This window comes from Octopus bimaculoides, chromosome 18, assembly GCF_001194135.2.
Source record: "Octopus bimaculoides isolate UCB-OBI-ISO-001 chromosome 18, ASM119413v2, whole genome shotgun sequence".
In the NCBI taxonomy this organism is placed as follows: Eukaryota; Metazoa; Mollusca; class Cephalopoda; order Octopoda; family Octopodidae; genus Octopus; species Octopus bimaculoides.
This window is the reverse complement of record NC_068998.1, coordinates 45751678-45756712: the sequence shown is the minus strand read 5'-3', so window position 1 is coordinate 45756712 and position 5035 is coordinate 45751678.

Below are 5035 nucleotides of genomic sequence, written 5' to 3'. Positions count from 1 at the left end.
ATATGAAGTGAGTGATAAAGAAAGAGAGGTAAAAGAGAGAGAGAGAGAGAGAGAGAGAGAGAGAGAGAGGAAAGAGGAGATGACTTGTTAAATATGGCACTTGCACTGTCAGCTATTGATCTGTAATCGATTTTCTTCAGCGTTTCAGTTCTATTATAAATATTAGCTGGCTGTCCTTGACTGCATGTTTTCCTAACACCCACGCCGTTTCACATTTCTCTCGACACTTCTCATTTACAGTTGGTCAGCAGTATACGGCGTTCATATTACAGTCGGTGGCCATGATTTAAGGCGTCGTCTGCACTCCTTTATTGATAGTCGTCTGCTTACTGTTAACCTTTCTTGTTATTATTAGAATTAGTCGTTTCTGTTGTTATTGTTTTGTTATTGTTGTTGTTTGTGGTGTTTTTTTCTGCAAGTCACTGTTATTATTGTACTTGTTGCTTGCATTGTTGTTGTTGTCTTCGCTATTACTACAGTAGGTTACATAGGTCGAACTGAACTATGATTAGACATATTCCACCCTCGACCATCTCGTCGTTTTCCAGCTTACGTTATCCATTGTTTCTTTTTTAAGTAAAGCATGGTAAGGGAGATTTGGTTGCTATTTCTAACAGGCCGATCAACCACATAGAAGTTGACTCGTTATATTTGTTACTGGTTTGTTGTTGCTCTTATTGTTATTGATATTGTTGTTATTGTATTTGATGTTGATGTTATTGTTGTTGTTAATCCCCCAACTCGTCTGTCATCTGTCAGACATATGACCATCGCGGCTACAACTATATTTATTTCTTTGTTGCCCACAAGGGGCTAAACATAAAGGGGACAAACAAAAGGATTAAGTCGATTACATCGACCCCAGTGCGTAACTGGTACTTAATTTATCGACCCCGAAAGGATGAAAAGTAAAATCGACCGCGGCAGAATTTGAACTCAGAACGTAACGGCAGACGAAATACCGCTAAGCATTTCGTCCGGCGTGCTAACGTTTCTGCCAGCTCCCCTCCGCCTTAGAATTGTGTAATATAATGTAGTATAGTTTATAAGGCTGTTCAGTGTGGTGTTATAAAATAGTTTCAAATTTTGGCAAAAAGCCTGCAATTTCAGGGGAGAGGCTAGTGTATTTCATCGACCCCAGAGCTCAACTGGTAGTTATTTTATCGACCCTGAAAGAATGAAAGTCAAAGTCGATTTCGGTGGAATTTGAACTCAGAACGTAAAGATGGACAAAATGCCACTTAGTATTTCGCCCAGCGTGCTAACGATTCTGCCAGCTCGCCACCTTAGTGTAGTGTAATGAAATGTTGTATAGTATTGTATCATTTAATGTAATATAGCATATTGTAATATATAACATGTACTTTGAAATGGTAGCAGATCAATGTGCCTCTCTCTAGGACCAGAGACCACTAAACATCTCACATAGCTATCAATGATACCAGATCAATGTTCTTCTGTCTCAGACCTCAGGCCACTAAACAGTCCACTTAGCAAGCAGTAATAGGAACCCGATTAACGTTGTTCAGTCTCAGAGTATAGTTCACGGATCAAGCTACGAAGCTGTCAGCAACTGATACCAGATCGGTCCCAGACCATGGTTCACTATTCAGTCTCACTAGCTGTCAGTGTAGTTCAGTATCAAACCACAGACCACCAGTCAGTCCACCTAGCCATCAGTCATTCATATCAGATTAACGTTGCTCAGTGTTAGACCACTGTTCACTAATCGGTCCATCGAGCTGTCAGTGATACCAGATTAACACAGAACACGTTTAACCAATCAGTCCATCTAGCTTTAAGTAACTGGTACCAGGTCTAGTCCACTTCAACAGCTGTAAAAGACATGAATTCTAGTGGAAAGCTGCAATTTACAATGCAATATGTAGAGACATGTATGATTATACCTGTACAAATTCCGTTTCCTGCAATAACCGGAAGTGAGTCAGGGAAAATCTTTACTGAACACCCCTCGTAATTCAGTCTCGGACCACAGTTCAACAATCACTTTATCGAGCTGTCAGTAATAGGTACTAGATCAATGTGCCTCAGTCTCACTATACAGTTTGCCAATCAATCCGTTATTAAGCTGTCATTAATTGATACCAGATCAATGTGGTTCACACACTGACTGCGTGTGAATGTTTGCGTGAGTTTGTGTCTGTTTACATGTATGTGGGTGCGTGCGTGTCTGTGTTTGTGTTGTAGTGTATTTCACGTGGAAAATGCCTTCGGTGAATACTCCCGCCACTTTGCATTCCAGGTTGAAATCCAGTCGGAGGTCAACGTTGTCTTTCATTCTTTCGGCGTCCCCCAAAAATTTACTGACTTTGTCCCTAAATCAGACACCATTAAGAACGACATGCTGGCTGAATCGTTTGAGCGTCGGATAAAATGCTTAGCAGAGTTTCTTCCGCTTCTGTACGTTCTGTGTTCAACTCACTCCGATATCAATCTTGCCTAGTACTGTACAAAGGTCAATGGTATCAATGGATCCTGTACTAGGGTTAGGGTTAGGGTTAGTTCTGAGTTCAAATTCCACCGAGGCCGACTTTGCCTTTCATCCTTTCGGGTCGATAAAATAAGTACCAATTGAAACACTGGGGTCGATGTAATCGACTCATTCCCTCCCGAAATTGCTACCTTTGTGGCAAAATTTGAAACCATTATCATTATTATTACTGTTCTTCTTGTTCGTATTATTGTCGTTGATATTCTTCTTCTTCTTCTTTTTCCGCGGTCGACTCAGCCTTTCATCCTTTCGGGGTCGATAAAATAAGTATCAGTCAAATACCGGGGTCGATGTAATCAACTTACCCCCTCCCCTGAAATTACTGGCCAGTATTTGAAACCATTATTATTATCATCGTTATTATTCACGCTTTCTTTCTTTTTCTCCTTTTTCTTCTCTTTTACTTCTACAAACATCCTTTCCTTCTTTTTCTCTTTTCTCTACTTCTTTCTTCTTCTTCTTCTTCTTCTTCTTCTTCTTCATAATCATAATCTTCTTCTTGAAATCATTATTTCTTCTTTTTTCTTTTCATTCTTTAGTTTCTTCTTTCTCCTCATTCTCTTCCTCATCATCTTTTTTCTTCTTCTTCCTCCTCCTCCTCCTCCGCCTCTTGTAGCTGCTGTCATATTTCCATGCAACGCCCAGCCTCCACAACCCACCATCACCGACTGTGTGACGTCAGAAGCATTCATTCATGAAACAGTTTAATAACGAGGCTATTCCAATACCATATGACTTACTACAACTACTACTACTACTACTACTACTACTACTACTACTACTACTACTACTAACATCATTACCACCACCACCACTACTACTACACACTGATTTTGTTCTAATATTTAAGATAAATGGAGAGGGTTACTTAGTGGGGAATCTAAAGACAGAAATAGTTCTGTAAGTGCACATGTGGCATATCGATTTTATATTTCATTATTATTGTATTTATATTGTATTATGTTGTAATGGCTTGTGTTATATATGTGTGTGCGCGCGCACAAGGACACCCATATACATGTACAATTTATATATAACTTACTTATAAATATACGTACACGCTTGCATATGTACATAGGTGTATATAATATATACATGTGCGTATCTCTCTCTCTCTCTCTCTCTCTCTCTATATATATATATATATATATATATATATATATATATGTGTGTGTGTGTGTATGTGTGTGTGTGTGTGTGTGTCTGTCTGTGTGTATGTATGTATATGTGTACACGCACACATACACACACATATATATATATACCAAAACCTTATGAGTGAATTTGGTAGACGGAAACTGAAAGAAGCCAGTCGTATATATATATATGTATAAATGTATATGTTTGTGTGTCTGCGTTTGTCCCTCCCAACACCAACACCACTATCATCGCTTGACAACCGATGTTGGTGTGTTTAAGTTCCCCTAAACTTAGCGGTCCGGCAAAAGATACCAATAGAATAAGTGCTAGGCTGACAAAGAATAAGTCCTGGGATCGATTTGTTCGACTAAAGGCAGTGCTCCAGCATGACCGCAGTCAAATGACTGAAAACAAATGAAAGAAAGAAGAGAATATATATATATATATATATATATATATATATATATATATATATAAATTTTCTGTGACGTAAACAAACCATCACTGATTGTCAAGCGGTAAGGGAACAAAAAACACACACCTATGTATGTGTGTATGTATGTCTGTACATATGTATGTGTGTGTGTGCGCGCGCGTCCGTGTGTATGTATGTATGTATGTGTGTACATACATAGAAACACATTTATATAAATATAAGTAAAAATATATTTTACCTCTTTTGGTTCACTTGTTTCAGTCATAAGACAACGGCCATACTGGGGCACTGTCTTGAAGAGTTTTTTTTTTTTTGGAAGTCTTTCATTTGTTCTTTCAGTCACTTCTGTTGAACCCTTAAGTGGCGGGGACGGAAACAAACCAACACTGATTGTCAAGCGGTAAGGGGAGATCAACATAGGGACAAAAAACACAGACACCTATGTATGTTTGTATGTATGTATGTATATATATATGTCCGTACATATGTATATATATATATGTCCGTACATATGTATATATGTGCGTGTGTGTATGTATGTACGTATATGTGTGTGTACGTATGTATGTGTGTGTGTATGTATGTGTGTGTGTGTCTATCTATGTATGCATATGCGTAGATATAGGCAGGACGGTCTTCCACAATTCCTGTCCACTAAATTCACATGAAAGGCATTCGTTGGCCCCGGGTGGGGGGTATGGAAGTAAGCACTGGTCCAAGTTGCTGCGAAGTGGGACCGAACCAAAAACCACTTGGTAACAAAAGTAAACTTCTGAACCACCCAGTCATGCCTGTGCCTATATACACTTATCCATTCTAAGCACAAACACATCCACACACATATTAGTGAAATCTATGTGGATTTCATCAATGTGTGGGTGTACATGTGTATATATATATGTGTGTACATATTCATACAGCTATATATATATATATATATATATATA